Source organism: Camellia sinensis, chromosome 15 (genome assembly GCF_055761805.1).
Source record: "Camellia sinensis isolate YWXY chromosome 15, ASM5576180v1, whole genome shotgun sequence".
NCBI classification, from domain to species: Eukaryota; Viridiplantae; Streptophyta; class Magnoliopsida; order Ericales; family Theaceae; genus Camellia; species Camellia sinensis.
In genome coordinates, this window is record NC_138975.1 from 77,788,108 (window position 1) to 77,805,636 (window position 17,529).

Consider the following 17,529-nt stretch of genomic DNA (forward strand, 5'->3'; position numbering starts at 1 on the left):
TCCACACCTCAATTCAATTTTCATAAGGAACTAGTTTTGCCTAGAGCGAAATCCGGCTCTAACTCCAAAATCGGGAACCCAATTGGAGTCCTGTCATCTCCTACAAGTTTCTCGTGCTTAGGCGGTCTTGTGCGCCAGGTTTCGGGCGAAACATACGCCTTTTGGCAATTTCGGGGCGTCAACACCTCGAATTCAAGTTTCTTAAGGAACTAGTTTGCCTAGAGTGAAATCCGTCTCTAACTCCCAAACCGGGAACCCCATTGGAGTACCGTTTTCTCCCACAAGTCTCTCGTGCCTAGGTGGTCGTGTGTGTTAAGTTTCGTGTCAAGCCGACGCCGTTTGGTAATTTTGGGGCGTCAACACCTTAAATTCAAATTTCTTAAAGAACTAGCTTGCCTAGACCGAAATCCCGGCTATAACTGCCAAACCGGGAACCCGATTCGAGCCCCGTCTTCTCCTACAAGTCTCTCGTGCCTAGGCAGTTGTGTGTGCCAAGTTTCTTGCCAAACCGACGCCGTTTGGCAATTTTGGGGCGTCAACACCTCGAATTTAAATATCTTAAGGGACCAAATTGTCTAGACCGAAATCTGGCTCTTACTCCCAAACCGGGAACCCGATTGGAGCCCCGTCTTCTCCCACAAGTCTCTCGTCTTTAGGCGGTCATGTGTGCCCAGTTTTGTGCCAAACCGACGGCGTTTGGTATTTTGGGGCGTCAACACCTCGAATTCAAATTTCTTGAGGAACTACTTTTGCCTAGAGTGAAATCCGGCTTAACTCACAAACCGGGAACCCGATTGGAGCCGTGACTTCTCCCAAAACTCTATCGTGTTTAGGCGGTCATGCGTGCCAAGTTTCGTGCGAAACCCACGGCGTTTGGTATTTCGGGGCGTCCACACCTCGAATTCAATTTTCTTAAGGAACTCCAAAATCGGGAACCGAATTGGAGTCCTGCCATCTCCTACAAGTTTCTCGTGCTTAGGCGGTCTTGTGCGCCAGGTTTCGGGCGAAACAGACGCCTTTTGGCGATTTCGGGGCGTCAACACCTCGAATTCAAATTTATTAACGAACTAATTTGCCTATAGTGAAATCTAGCTCTAACTCCCAAACTGGGAACCTGATTGGAGCCCCGTCTTCTCCCACAAGTTTCACGTGCCTAGGCGGTCGTGTGTGCCAAGTTTCGTGCGAAACCGACGCCTTTTGGCGATTTTGGGACGTCAACACCTCGAATTTAAGTTTCTTAAGGAAGTAGCTTGCCTAGAGTGAAATCCGTCTCTAACTCCCAAACCGGGAACCCAGTCTTCTCCCACAAGTCTCTCGTGCCTAGGCGGTCGTGTGTGTCAACTTTCGTGTCAAACCGACGCCGTTTGGTAATTTTGGGGCGTCAACACCTCGAATTCAAATTTCTTAAGGAACTAGCTTGCCTAGACCGAAATCCGGCTCTAACTCCCAAACCGAGAACCCAATTCGAGCCCCGTCTAGTCCCACAAGTCTCTCGTGCTTAGGAAGTCGTGTGTGCCAAGTTCCGTGCCAAACCGACGCCGTTTGGCGATTTTGGGGCGTCAACACCTCGTATTTAAATTTCTTAAGGGACCAAATTGTCTAGACCGAAATCTGGCTCTTACTCCCAAACCGGGAACCCGATTCGAGCCCCGTCTTCTCCCATAAGTCTCTCGTTCCTAGGCGGTCGTGTGTGCCAGGTTCGTGCCAATCGAACCCTGTTTGGTGATTTTAAGGTGTCAAAACCTCGAAATTCAAATTTCTTAATGACCTAGGTTGCCTAGAGTGAAATCTGGCTCTAACTCCCAAATCGGGAGCCCGACTAGAGCCCCGTCTTCTCCCACAAGTCTCTCGTGTTTAGGCGGTCATGTGTGCCAAGTTTTGTGCCAAACCGACGGCGTTTGGTATTTTGGGGCGTCAACACCTCGAATTCAAATTTCTTAAGGAACTACTTTTGCCTAGAGTGAAATCCGGCTCTAACTCCCAAACCGGGAACCCAATTGGAGTCCTATCTTCTCCCACAAGTTTCTCGTGCCTAGGCGGTCGTGTGTGCCAAGTTTCGTGCGAAACTGACGCCTTTTGGCGATTTTGGGGCGTCTACACCTCGAATTCAAGTTTCTTGAGGAACTAGTTTGCCTAAAGAGAAATCCGGCTCTAACTCCCAAATCGGGAACCCGATTGGAGCCGTGTCTTCTCCCACAACTCTATCGTGTTTAGGCGTTCATGTGTGCCAAGTTTCGTGCCAAACCGACGCGTTTTAGCGATTTTGGGGCGTCAAAACCACGAATTCAAGTTTCTTCAGGAACTAGTTTTCCTAGAGTGAAATCCGGCTCTGACTCCCAAACCGGGAGCCCGATTGGAGTACCGTCTTCTCCCAGAAGTCTAGGGACGAGAGACTTGTGGGAGAAGACGGTACTCCAATCGGGTTCCCGGTTTCGGAGTTAAAGCCGGATTTCACTCTAGGCAAACTAGTTCCTTAAGAAACTTGAATTCGAGGTGTTGACGCCCCAAAATCCGCAAACGGCGTCTGTTTTGCACGAAACTTGGCACACACGACCGCCTAGGCACGAGAAACTTGTGGGAGAAGACAGGATTTGAATCGGGTTCCCGGTTTGGGAGTTAGAGCCGGATTTCGGTCTCGGCAAGCTAGTTCCTTAAGAAATTTGAATTCGAGGTGATGATGCCCCAAAATCACCACAACAGCGTCGGTTTGGCACGAAATTTGGCACGCACGACAGCCTAGGCACGAGAGACTTCTGGGAGAAGACGGTACTCCAATCGGGTTCCCGGTTTGGGAGTCAGAGCCGGATTTCACTCTAGGAAAACTAGTTCCTTAAGAAACTTGAATTCGAGGTTTTGACGCCCTAAAATCGCCAAAAGGCGTCGGTTTCGCACAAAACCTGCCACACACTACCGCCTAGGCACGAGAAACTTGTGGGAGAAGACAGGACTCCAATCGGGTTTCCTGTTTGAGAGTTAGAGCCGGATTTCACTTTAGGCAAACTAGTTCCTTGAGAAACTTGAATTCGAGGTGTTGACGCCCCATAATCGCCAAGGAATTGGGGTCACTGCTGTGGCAAAGGCACAGCAGTGACTGTTGTGCTTCATTTTGTGATGCATTATGGGATTATTTTTATGATCTGAACCGTTCATTTTGTAAGATTTGTTGAGTACTTCAAGCCTACCAAAAATCATATTAATCGGATATCAACAACTATATGATCGAATTGCATATTTTTATATTATTTTTCAAAAGAAAAACTTCTTGTTTGTTTTTTTGGTTATCAATCATATAGTTATTGGTATCCGATTAATATGATTTTTGGTAGGCTTGAAGTACTCAACAAACCCTACAAAATGAACGGTTCAGATCATAAAAATAATCCCATAATGCATCACAAAATGAAGCACAACAGTCACTGCTGTGCCTTTGCCACAGCAGTGACCCCAATTCCTTGGCAATTATGGGGCGTCAACACCTCGAATTCAAGTTTCTTAAGGAACTAGTTTGCCTAAAGTGAAATCTGGCTCTAACTCCCAAACAGGAAACCCGATTGGAGTCCTGTCTTCTCCCACAAGTTTCTTGTGCCTAGGCGGTAGTGTGTGGCAGGTTTTGTGCGAAACCGACGCCTTTTGGCGATTTTAGGGCGTCAAAACCTCGAATTCAAGTTTCTTAAGGAACTAGTTTTCCTAGAGTGAAATCCGGCTCTGACTCCCAAACCGGGAACCCGATTGGAGTACCGTCTTCTCCCAGAAGTCTCTCGTGTCTAGGCTGTCGTGCGTGCCAAATTTCGTGCCAAACCGACGCTGTTGTGGTGATTTTGGGGCATCATCACCTCGAATTCAAATTTTTTAAGGAACTAGCTTGCCTAGGCCGCAATCCGGCTCTAACTCCCAAACCGGGAACCCGATTCAAATCCGGTCTTCTCCCACAAGTTTCTCGTGCCTAGGCGGTCGTGTGTGCCAAGTTTCGTGCAAAACAGACGCCGTTTGCAGATTTTGGGGCGTCAACACCTCGAATTCAAGTTTCTTAAGGAACTAGTTTGCCTAGAGTGAAATCCGGCTTTAACTCCGAAACCGGGAACCCGATTGGAGTACCGTCTTCTCCCACAAGTCTCTCGTTCTTAGGCGGTCGTGTGTGCCAAGTTTCGTGCCAGACCGACGCCGTTTAGTGATTTTGGGGCATCAGCACCTCGACTTCAAATTTCTTAACGAACTAGCTTGGCTAGACCGAAAACCGGCTCTAACACCCAAACCGGGAACCCGATTCGAGCCCTGTCTTCTCCCACAAGTCTCTCGTGCCTAGGCGGTCGTGTGTGCCAAGTTTCGTGCAAAACCAACGCCGTTTGGTGATTTTGGGACATCAACACCTCGAATTTAAATTTCTAAAGGGACCGAAATCCGGCTCTAACTCCCAAACCGGGAACCCGATTCGAGCCCCGTCTTCTCCCACAAGTCTCTCGTGCCTAGGAGGTCGTGTGTGCCAAGTTTCGTGCTAATCGAACCCCGTTTGGTGATTTTAAGGTGTCAAAACCTCGAATTCAAATTTCTTAACGAACTAGTTTGCCTATAGTGAAATCTGGCTCTCGCTCTCAAACTGGGAACCCGATTGGAGCCCCGTCTTCTCCCACAAGTCTCTCGTGATTAGGCGGTCTTGTGTGCCAAGTTTTGTGCCAAACTGACGGCATTTGGTATTTTGGGGTGTCAACACCTCGAATTCAAATTTTATAAGGAACTACTTTTGCCTAGAGTGAAATCCGGCTTTAACTCCCAAACCGGGAACCCAATTGGAGTCCTGTCTTCTCCCACAAGTTTCACGTGCCTAGCCGGTCGTGTGTGCCAAGTTTCGTACGAAACTGACGCCTTTTGGCGATTTTTGGGCGCCAACACCTCGAATTCAAGTTTCTCAAGAAATTAGTTTGCCTAGAATGAAATCCGTCTCTAACTCCCAAACCGGGAACCCGATTGGAGTACCGTTTTCTCCCACAAGTCTCTCGTGCCTAGGTGGTCGTGTGTGTTAAGTTTCGTGTCAAGCCGACGCCGTTTGGTAATTTTGGGGCGTCAACACCTCGAATTCAAATTTCTTAAGGAACTACTTCTGCCGAGACTGAAATCCGGCTTTAACTCCCAAACCGGGAACCCAATTTGAGCCGTGTCTTCTCCCAAAACTCTATTGTGTTTAGGCGGTCATGTGTGCCAAGTTTCGTGCCAAACCGACGACGTTTGGTATTTCGGGGCGTCCACACCTCGAATTCAATTTTCATAAGGAACTACTTTTGCCTAGAGCGAAATCCGGCTCTAACTCCAAAATCGGGAACCCAATTGGAGTCCTGTCATCTCCTACAAGTTTCTCGTGCTTAGGCGGTCTTGTGCGCCAGGTTTCGGGCGAAACAGACGCCTTTTGGCAATTTCGGGGCGTCAGCACCTCGAATTCAAGTTTCTTAAGGAACTACTTTGCCTAGAGTGAAATCCGTCTCTAACTCCCAAACCGGGAACCCCATTGGAGTACCGTTTTCTCCCACAAGTCTCTCGTGCCTAGGTGGTCGTGTGTGTTAAGTTTCGTGTCAAGCCGACGCCGTTTGGTAATTTTGGGGCGTCAACACCTTAAATTCAAATTTCTTAAGGAACTAGCTTGCCTAGACCGAAATCCGGCTATAACTCCCAAACCGGGAACCCGATTCGAGCCCCGTCTTCTCCCAGAAGTCTCTCGTGCCTAGGCAGTCGTGTGTGCCAAGTTTCGTGCAAAACCAACGCCGTTTGGCGATTTTGGGGCATCAACACCTCGAATTTAAATTTCTAAAGGGACCGAAATCCGGCTCTAACTCCCAAACCGGGAACCCGATTCGAGCCCCGTCTTCTCCCACAAGTCTCTCGTGCCTAGGCGGTCGTGTGTGCCAAGTTTCGTGATAATCGAACCCCGTTTGGTGATTTTAAGGTGTCAAAACCTCGAATTCAAATTTATTAACGAACTAGTTTGCCTATAGTGAAATCTGGCTCTAACTCTCAAACCGGGAACCCGATTGGAGCCCCGTCTTCTCGCACAAGTCTCTCGTGATTAGGCGGTCTTGTGTGCCAAGTTTTGTGCCAAACTGACGGCATTTGGTATTTTGGGCCGTCAACACCTCGAATTCAAGTTTCTCAAGAAATTAGTTTGCCTAGAGTGAAATCCGTCTCTAACTCCCAAACCGGGAACCCGATTGGAGTACCGTTTTCTCCCACAAGTCTCTCGTGCCTAGGTGGCCGTGTGTGTTAAGTTTCGTGTCAAGCCGACGCCGTTTGGTAATTTTGGGGCGTCAACACCTTGAATTCAAATTTCTTAAGGAACTAGTTTGCCTAGACCGAAATCCGGCTCTAACTCCCAAACCGGGAACCCGATTCGAGCGCCGTCTTCTCCCACTAGTCTCTCGTGCCTAGGCAGTTGTGTGTGCCAAGTTTCTTGCCAAACCGACGCCGTTTGGCAATTTTGGGGCGTCAACACCTCGAATTTAAATTTCCTAACGGACAAAATTGTCTAGACCGAAATCTGGCTCTTACTCCCAAACCGGGAACCCGATTCGAGCCCCGTCTTCTCCCACAAGTCTCTCGTGCCTAGGCGGTCGTGTGTGCCAGGTTTCGTGCCAATCGAACCCCGTTTGGTGATTTTAAGGTGTCAAAACCTCGAATTCAAATTTCTTAACGAACTAGGTTGCCTAGAGTGAAATCTGGCTCCAACTCCCAAACCGGGAACCCGATTGGTGCCCCGTCTTCTCCCACAAGTCTCTCGTCTTTAGGCGGTCATGTGTGCCAAGTTTTGTGCCAAACCGACGGCGTTTGGTATTTTGGGGCGTCAACACCTCGAATTCAAATTTCTTAAGGAACTACTTTTGCCAAGACTGAAATCCGGTTTTAACTCCCAAACCGGGAACCCAATTCGAGCTGTGTCTTCTCCCAAAACTCTATTGTGTTTAGGCGGTCATGTGTGCCAAGTTTCGTGCCAAACCGACGACGTTTGGTATTTCGGGGCGTCCACACCTCAATTCAATTTTCATAAGGAACTAGTTTTGCCTAGAGCGAAATCCGGCTCTAACTCCAAAATCGGGAACCCAATTGGAGTCCTGTCATCTCCTACAAGTTTCTCGTGCTTAGGCGGTCTTGTGCGCCAGGTTTCGGGCGAAACATACGCCTTTTGGCAATTTCGGGGCGTCAACACCTCGAATTCAAGTTTCTTAAGGAACTAGTTTGCCTAGAGTGAAATCCGTCTCTAACTCCCAAACCGGGAACCCCATTGGAGTACCGTTTTCTCCCACAAGTCTCTCGTGCCTAGGTGGTCGTGTGTGTTAAGTTTCGTGTCAAGCCGACGCCGTTTGGTAATTTTGGGGCGTCAACACCTTAAATTCAAATTTCTTAAAGAACTAGCTTGCCTAGACCGAAATCCGGCTATAACTGCCAAACCGGGAACCCGATTCGAGCCCCGTCTTCTCCTACAAGTCTCTCGTGCCTAGGCAGTTGTGTGTGCCAAGTTTCTTGCCAAACCGACGCCGTTTGGCAATTTTGGGGCGTCAACACCTCGAATTTAAATATCTTAAGGGACCAAATTGTCTAGACCGAAATCTGGCTCTTACTCCCAAACCGGGAACCCGATTGGAGCCCCGTCTTCTCCCACAAGTCTCTCGTCTTTAGGCGGTCATGTGTGCCCAGTTTTGTGCCAAACCGACGGCGTTCGGTATTTTGGGGCGTCAACACCTCGAATTCAAATTTCTTGAGGAACTACTTTTGCCTAGAGTGAAATCCGGCTTTAACTCACAAACCGGGAACCCGATTGGAGCCGTGACTTCTCCCAAAACTCTATCGTGTTTAGGCGGTCATGCGTGCCAAGTTTCGTGCGAAACCCACGGCGTTTGGTATTTCGGGGCGTCCACACCTCGAATTCAATTTTCTTAAGGAACTCCAAAATCGGGAACCGAATTGGAGTCCTGCCATCTCCTACAAGTTTCTCGTGCTTAGGCGGTCTTGTGCGCCAGGTTTCGGGCGAAACAGACGCCTTTTGGCGATTTCGGGGCGTCAACACCTCGAATTCAAATTTATTAACGAACTAATTTGCCTATAGTGAAATCTAGCTCTAACTCCCAAACTGGGAACCTGATTGGAGCCCCGTCTTCTCCCACAAGTTTCACGTGCCTAGGCGGTCGTGTGTGCCAAGTTTCGTGCGAAACCGACGCCTTTTGGCGATTTTGGGACGTCAACACCTCGAATTTAAGTTTCTTAAGGAAGTAGCTTGCCTAGAGTGAAATCCGTCTCTAACTCCCAAACCGGGAACCCAGTCTTCTCCCACAAGTCTCTCGTGCCTAGGCGGTCGTGTGTGTCAACTTTCGTGTCAAACCGACGCCGTTTGGTAATTTTGGGGCGTCAACACCTCGAATTCAAATTTCTTAAGGAACTAGCTTGCCTAGACCGAAATCCGGCTCTAACTCCCAAACCGAGAACCCAATTCGAGCCCCGTCTAGTCCCACAAGTCTCTCGTGTTTAGGAAGTCGTGTGTGCCAAGTTCCGTGCCAAACCGACGCCGTTTGGCGATTTTGGGGCGTCAACACCTCGTATTTAAATTTCTTAAGGGACCAAATTGTCTAGACCGAAATCTGGCTCTTACTCCCAAACCGGGAACCCGATTCGAGCCCCGTCTTCTCCCATAAGTCTCTCGTTCCTAGGCGGTCGTGTGTGCCAGGTTCGTGCCAATCGAACCCTGTTTGGTGATTTTAAGGTGTCAAAACCTCGAAATTCAAATTTCTTAATGACCTAGGTTGCCTAGAGTGAAATCTGGCTCTAACTCCCAAATCGGGAGCCCGACTAGAGCCCCGTCTTCTCCCACAAGTCTCTCGTGTTTAGGCGGTCATGTGTGCCAAGTTTTGTGCCAAACCGACGGCGTTTGGTATTTTGGGGCGTCAACACCTCGAATTCAAATTTCTTAAGGAACTACTTTTGCCTAGAGTGAAATCCGGCTCTAACTCCCAAACCGGGAACCCAATTGGAGTCCTATCTTCTCCCACAAGTTTCTCGTGCCTAGGCGGTCGTGTGTGCCAAGTTTCGTGCGAAACTGACGCCTTTTGGCGATTTTGGGGCGTCTACACCTCGAATTCAAGTTTCTTGAGGAACTAGTTTGCCTAAAGAGAAATCCGGCTCTAACTCCCAAATCGGGAACCCGATTGGAGCCGTGTCTTCTCCCACAACTCTATCGTGTTTAGGCGTTCATGTGTGCCAAGTTTCGTGCCAAACCGACGCGTTTTAGCGATTTTGGGGCGTCAAAACCACGAATTCAAGTTTCTTCAGGAACTAGTTTTCCTAGAGTGAAATCCGGCTCTGACTCCCAAACCGGGAGCCCGATTGGAGTACCGTCTTCTCCCAGAAGTCTAGGGACGAGAGACTTGTGGGAGAAGACGGTACTCCAATCGGGTTCCCGGTTTCGGAGTTAAAGCCGGATTTCACTCTAGGCAAACTAGTTCCTTAAGAAACTTGAATTCGAGGTGTTGACGCCCCAAAATCCGCAAACGGCGTCTGTTTTGCACGAAACTTGGCACACACGACCGCCTAGGCACGAGAAACTTGTGGGAGAAGACAGGATTTGAATCGGGTTCCCGGTTTGGGAGTTAGAGCCGGATTTCGGCCTCGGCAAGCTAGTTCCTTAAGAAATTTGAATTCGAGGTGATGATGCCCCAAAATCACCACAACAGCGTCGGTTTGGCACGAAATTTGGCACGCACGACAGCCTAGGCACGAGAGACTTCTGGGAGAAGACGGTACTCCAATCGGGTTCCCGGTTTGGGAGTCAGAGCCGGATTTCACTCTAGGAAAACTAGTTCCTTAAGAAACTTGAATTCGAGGTTTTGACGCCCTAAAATCGCCAAAAGGCGTCGGTTTCGCACAAAACCTGCCACACACTACCGCCTAGGCACGAGAAACTTGTGGGAGAAGACAGGACTCCAATCGGGTTTCCTGTTTGAGAGTTAGAGCCGGATTTCACTTTAGGCAAACTAGTTCCTTGAGAAACTTGAATTCGAGGTGTTGACGCCCCATAATCGCCAAGGAATTGGGGTCACTGCTGTGGCAAAGGCACAGCAGTGACTGTTGTGCTTCATTTTGTGATGCATTATGGGATTATTTTTATGATCTGAACCGTTCATTTTGTAAGATTTGTTGAGTACTTCAAGCCTACCAAAAATCATATTAATCGGATATCAACAACTATATGATCGAATTGCATATTTTTATATTATTTTTCAAAAGAAAAACTTCTTGTTTGTTTTTTTGGTTATCAATCATATAGTTATTGGTATCCGATTAATATGATTTTTGGTAGGCTTGAAGTACTCAACAAACCCTACAAAATGAACGGTTCAGATCATAAAAATAATCCCATAATGCATCACAAAATGAAGCACAACAGTCACTGCTGTGCCTTTGCCACAGCAGTGACCCCAATTCCTTGGCAATTATGGGGCGTCAACACCTCGAATTCAAGTTTCTTAAGGAACTAGTTTGCCTAAAGTGAAATCTGGCTCTAACTCCCAAACAGGAAACCCGATTGGAGTCCTGTCTTCTCCCACAAGTTTCTCGTGCCTAGGCGGTAGTGTGTGGCAGGTTTTGTGCGAAACCGACGCCTTTTGGCGATTTTAGGGCGTCAAAACCTCGAATTCAAGTTTCTTAAGGAACTAGTTTTCCTAGAGTGAAATCCGGCTCTGACTCCCAAACCGGGAACCCGATTGGAGTACCGTCTTCTCCCAGAAGTCTCTCGTGTCTAGGCTGTCGTGCGTGCCAAATTTCGTGCCAAACCGACGCTGTTGTGGTGATTTTGGGGCATCATCACCTCGAATTCAAATTTTTTAAGGAACTAGCTTGCCTAGGCCGCAATCCGGCTCTAACTCCCAAACCGGGAACCCGATTCAAATCCGGTCTTCTCCCACAAGTTTCTCGTGCCTAGGCGGTCGTGTGTGCCAAGTTTCGTGCAAAACAGACGCCGTTTGCAGATTTTGGGGCGTCAACACCTCGAATTCAAGTTTCTTAAGGAACTAGTTTGCCTAGAGTGAAATCCGGCTTTAACTCCGAAACCGGGAACCCGATTGGAGTACCGTCTTCTCCCACAAGTCTCTCGTTCTTAGGCGGTCGTGTGTGCCAAGTTTCGTGCCAGACCGACGCCGTTTAGTGATTTTGGGGCATCAGCACCTCGACTTCAAATTTCTTAACGAACTAGCTTGGCTAGACCGAAAACCGGCTCTAACACCCAAACCGGGAACCCGATTCGAGCCCTGTCTTCTCCCACAAGTCTCTCGTGCCTAGGCGGTCGTGTGTGCCAAGTTTCGTGCAAAACCAACGCCGTTTGGTGATTTTGGGACATCAACACCTCGAATTTAAATTTCTAAAGGGATCGAAATCCGGCTCTAACTCCCAAACCGGGAACCCGATTCGAGCCCCGTCTTCTCCCACAAGTCTCTCGTGCCTAGGAGGTCGTGTGTGCCAAGTTTCGTGCTAATCGAACCCCGTTTGGTGATTTTAAGGTGTCAAAACCTCGAATTCAAATTTCTTAACGAACTAGTTTGCCTATAGTGAAATCTGGCTCTCGCTCTCAAACTGGGAACCCGATTGGAGCCCCGTCTTCTCCCACAAGTCTCTCGTGATTAGGCGGTCTTGTGTGCCAAGTTTTGTGCCAAACTGACGGCATTTGGTATTTTGGGGTGTCAACACCTCGAATTCAAATTTTATAAGGAACTACTTTTGCCTAGAGTGAAATCCGGCTTTAACTCCCAAACCGGGAACCCAATTGGAGTCCTGTCTTCTCCCACAAGTTTCACGTGCCTAGCCGGTCGTGTGTGCCAAGTTTCGTACGAAACTGACGCCTTTTGGCGATTTTTGGGCGCCAACACCTCGAATTCAAGTTTCTCAAGAAATTAGTTTGCCTAGAATGAAATCCGTCTCTAACTCCCAAACCGGGAACCCGATTGGAGTACCGTTTTCTCCCACAAGTCTCTCGTGCCTAGGTGGTCGTGTGTGTTAAGTTTCGTGTCAAGCCGACGCCGTTTGGTAATTTTGGGGCGTCAACACCTCGAATTCAAATTTCTTAAGGAACTACTTCTGCCGAGACTGAAATCCGGCTTTAACTCTCAAACCGGGAACCCAATTTGAGCCGTGTCTTCTCCCAAAACTCTATTGTGTTTAGGCGGTCATGTGTGCCAAGTTTCGTGCCAAACCGACGACGTTTGGTATTTCGGGGCGTCCACACCTCGAATTCAATTTTCATAAGGAACTACTTTTGCCTAGAGCGAAATCCGGCTCTAACTCCAAAATCGGGAACCCAATTGGAGTCCTGTCATCTCCTACAAGTTTCTCGTGCTTAGGCGGTCTTGTGCGCCAGGTTTCGGGCGAAACAGACGCCTTTTGGCAATTTCGGGGCGTCAGCACCTCGAATTCAAGTTTCTTAAGGAACTACTTTGCCTAGAGTGAAATCCGTCTCTAACTCCCAAACCGGGAACCCCATTGGAGTACCGTTTTCTCCCACAAGTCTCTCGTGCCTAGGTGGTCGTGTGTGTTAAGTTTCGTGTCAAGCCGACGCCGTTTGGTAATTTTGGGGCGTCAACACCTTAAATTCAAATTTCTTAAGGAACTAGCTTGCCTAGACCGAAATCCGGCTATAACTCCCAAACCGGGAACCCGATTCGAGCCCCGTCTTCTCCCAGAAGTCTCTCGTGCCTAGGCAGTCGTGTGTGCCAAGTTTCGTGCAAAACCAACGCCGTTTGGCGATTTTGGGGCATCAACACCTCGAATTTAAATTTCTAAAGGGACCGAAATCCGGCTCTAACTCCCAAACCGGGAACCCGATTCGAGCCCCGTCTTCTCCCACAAGTCTCTCGTGCCTAGGCGGTCGTGTGTGCCAAGTTTCGTGATAATCGAACCCCGTTTGGTGATTTTAAGGTGTCAAAACCTCGAATTCAAATTTATTAACGAACTAGTTTGCCTATAGTGAAATCTGGCTCTAACTCTCAAACCGGGAACCCGATTGGAGCCCCGTCTTCTCGCACAAGTCTCTCGTGATTAGGCGGTCTTGTGTGCCAAGTTTTGTGCCAAACTGACGGCATTTGGTATTTTGGGCCGTCAACACCTCGAATTCAAGTTTCTCAAGAAATTAGTTTGCCTAGAGTGAAATCCGTCTCTAACTCCCAAACCGGGAACCCGATTGGAGTACCGTTTTCTCCCACAAGTCTCTCGTGCCTAGGTGGCCGTGTGTGTTAAGTTTCGTGTCAAGCCGACGCCGTTTGGTAATTTTGGGGCGTCAACACCTTGAATTCAAATTTCTTAAGGAACTAGTTTGCCTAGACCGAAATCCGGCTCTAACTCCCAAACCGGGAACCCGATTCGAGCGCCGTCTTCTCCCACTAGTCTCTCGTGCCTAGGCAGTTGTGTGTGCCAAGTTTCTTGCCAAACCGACGCCGTTTGGCAATTTTGGGGCGTCAACACCTCGAATTTAAATTTCCTAACGGACAAAATTGTCTAGACCGAAATCTGGCTCTTACTCCCAAACCGGGAACCCGATTCGAGCCCCGTCTTCTCCCACAAGTCTCTCGTGCCTAGGCGGTCGTGTGTGCCAGGTTTCGTGCCAATCGAACCCCGTTTGGTGATTTTAAGGTGTCAAAACCTCGAATTCAAATTTCTTAACGAACTAGGTTGCCTAGAGTGAAATCTGGCTCCAACTCCCAAACCGGGAACCCGATTGGTGCCCCGTCTTCTCCCACAAGTCTCTCGTCTTTAGGCGGTCATGTGTGCCAAGTTTTGTGCCAAACCGACGGCGTTTGGTATTTTGGGGCGTCAACACCTCGAATTCAAATTTCTTAAGGAACTACTTTTGCCAAGACTGAAATCCGGTTTTAACTCCCAAACCGGGAACCCAATTCGAGCTGTGTCTTCTCCCAAAACTCTATTGTGTTTAGGCGGTCATGTGTGCCAAGTTTCGTGCCAAACCGACGACGTTTGGTATTTCGGGGCGTCCACACCTCAATTCAATTTTCATAAGGAACTAGTTTTGCCTAGAGCGAAATCCGGCTCTAACTCCAAAATCGGGAACCCAATTGGAGTCCTGTCATCTCCTACAAGTTTCTCGTGCTTAGGCGGTCTTGTGCGCCAGGTTTCGGGCGAAACATACGCCTTTTGGCAATTTCGGGGCGTCAACACCTCGAATTCAAGTTTCTTAAGGAACTAGTTTGCCTAGAGTGAAATCCGTCTCTAACTCCCAAACCGGGAACCCCATTGGAGTACCGTTTTCTCCCACAAGTCTCTCGTGCCTAGGTGGTCGTGTGTGTTAAGTTTCGTGTCAAGCCGACGCCGTTTGGTAATTTTGGGGCGTCAACACCTTAAATTCAAATTTCTTAAAGAACTAGCTTGCCTAGACCGAAATCCGGCTATAACTGCCAAACCGGGAACCCGATTCGAGCCCCGTCTTCTCCTACAAGTCTCTCGTGCCTAGGCAGTTGTGTGTGCCAAGTTTCTTGCCAAACCGACGCCGTTTGGCAATTTTGGGGCGTCAACACCTCGAATTTAAATATCTTAAGGGACCAAATTGTCTAGACCGAAATCTGGCTCTTACTCCCAAACCGGGAACCCGATTGGAGCCCCGTCTTCTCCCACAAGTCTCTCGTCTTTAGGCGGTCATGTGTGCCCAGTTTTGTGCCAAACCGACGGCGTTTGGTATTTTGGGGCGTCAACACCTCGAATTCAAATTTCTTGAGGAACTACTTTTGCCTAGAGTGAAATCCGGCTTTAACTCACAAACCGGGAACCCGATTGGAGCCGTGACTTCTCCCAAAACTCTATCGTGTTTAGGCGGTCATGCGTGCCAAGTTTCGTGGGAAACCCACGGCGTTTGGTATTTCGGGGCGTCCACACCTCGAATTCAATTTTCTTAAGGAACTCCAAAATCGGGAACCGAATTGGAGTCCTGCCATCTCCTACAAGTTTCTCGTGCTTAGGCGGTCTTGTGCGCCAGGTTTCGGGCGAAACAGACGCCTTTTGGCGATTTCGGGGCGTCAACACCTAGACCGAAATCCGGCTCTAACTCCCAAACCGAGAACCCAATTCGAGCCCCGTCTAGTCCCACAAGTCTCTCGTGCTTAGGAAGTCGTGTGTGCCAAGTTCCGTGCCAAACCGACGCCGTTTGGCGATTTTGGGGCGTCAACACCTCGTATTTAAATTTCTTAAGGGACCAAATTGTCTAGACCGAAATCTGGCTCTTACTCCCAAACCGGGAACCCGATTCGAGCCCCGTCTTCTCCCATAAGTCTCTCGTTCCTAGGCGGTCGTGTGTGCCAGGTTCGTGCCAATCGAACCCTGTTTGGTGATTTTAAGGTGTCAAAACCTCGAAATTCAAATTTCTTAATGACCTAGGTTGCCTAGAGTGAAATCTGGCTCTAACTCCCAAATCGGGAGCCCGACTAGAGCCCCGTCTTCTCCCACAAGTCTCTCGTGTTTAGGCGGTCATGTGTGCCAAGTTTTGTGCCAAACCGACGGCGTTTGGTATTTTGGGGCGTCAACACCTCGAATTCAAATTTCTTAAGGAACTACTTTTGCCTAGAGTGAAATCCGGCTCTAACTCCCAAACCGGGAACCCAATTGGAGTCCTATCTTCTCCCACAAGTTTCTCGTGCCTAGGCGGTCGTGTGTGCCAAGTTTCGTGCGAAACTGACGCCTTTTGGCGATTTTGGGGCGTCTACACCTCGAATTCAAGTTTCTTGAGGAACTAGTTTGCCTAAAGAGAAATCCGGCTCTAACTCCCAAATCGGGAACCCGATTGGAGCCGTGTCTTCTCCCACAACTCTATCGTGTTTAGGCGTTCATGTGTGCCAAGTTTCGTGCCAAACCGACGCGTTTTAGCGATTTTGGGGCGTCAAAACCACGAATTCAAGTTTCTTCAGGAACTAGTTTTCCTAGAGTGAAATCCGGCTCTGACTCCCAAACCGGGAGCCCGATTGGAGTACCGTCTTCTCCCAGAAGTCTAGGGACGAGAGACTTGTGGGAGAAGACGGTACTCCAATCGGGTTCCCGGTTTCGGAGTTAAAGCCGGATTTCACTCTAGGCAAACTAGTTCCTTAAGAAACTTGAATTCGAGGTGTTGACGCCCCAAAATCCGCAAACGGCGTCTGTTTTGCACGAAACTTGGCACACACGACCGCCTAGGCACGAGAAACTTGTGGGAGAAGACAGGATTTGAATCGGGTTCCCGGTTTGGGAGTTAGAGCCGGATTTCGGCCTCGGCAAGCTAGTTCCTTAAGAAATTTGAATTCGAGGTGATGATGCCCCAAAATCACCACAACAGCGTCGGTTTGGCACGAAATTTGGCACGCACGACAGCCTAGGCACGAGAGACTTCTGGGAGAAGACGGTACTCCAATCGGGTTCCCGGTTTGGGAGTCAGAGCCGGATTTCACTCTAGGAAAACTAGTTCCTTAAGAAACTTGAATTCGAGGTTTTGACGCCCTAAAATCGCCAAAAGGCGTCGGTTTCGCACAAAACCTGCCACACACTACCGCCTAGGCACGAGAAACTTGTGGGAGAAGACAGGACTCCAATCGGGTTTCCTGTTTGAGAGTTAGAGCCGGATTTCACTTTAGGCAAACTAGTTCCTTGAGAAACTTGAATTCGAGGTGTTGACGCCCCATAATCGCCAAGGAATTGGGGTCACTGCTGTGGCAAAGGCACAGCAGTGACTGTTGTGCTTCATTTTGTGATGCATTATGGGATTATTTTTATGATCTGAACCGTTCATTTTGTAAGATTTGTTGAGTACTTCAAGCCTACCAAAAATCATATTAATCGGATATCAACAACTATATGATCGAATTGCATATTTTTATATTATTTTTCAAAAGAAAAACTTCTTGTTTGTTTTTTTGGTTATCAATCATATAGTTATTGGTATCCGATTAATATGATTTTTGGTAGGCTTGAAGTACTCAACAAACCCTACAAAATGAACGGTTCAGATCATAAAAATAATCCCATAATGCATCACAAAATGAAGCACAACAGTCACTGCTGTGCCTTTGCCACAGCAGTGACCCCAATTCCTTGGCAATTATGGGGCGTCAACACCTCGAATTCAAGTTTCTTAAGGAACTAGTTTGCCTAAAGTGAAATCTGGCTCTAACTCCCAAACAGGAAACCCGATTGGAGTCCTGTCTTCTCCCACAAGTTTCTCGTGCCTAGGCGGTAGTGTGTGGCAGGTTTTGTGCGAAACCGACGCCTTTTGGCGATTTTAGGGCGTCAAAACCTCGAATTCAAGTTTCTTAAGGAACTAGTTTTCCTAGAGTGAAATCCGGCTCTGACTCCCAAACCGGGAACCCGATTGGAGTACCGTCTTCTCCCAGAAGTCTCTCGTGTCTAGGCTGTCGTGCGTGCCAAATTTCGTGCCAAACCGACGCTGTTGTGGTGATTTTGGGGCATCATCACCTCGAATTCAAATTTTTTAAGGAACTAGCTTGCCTAGGCCGCAATCCGGCTCTAACTCCCAAACCGGGAACC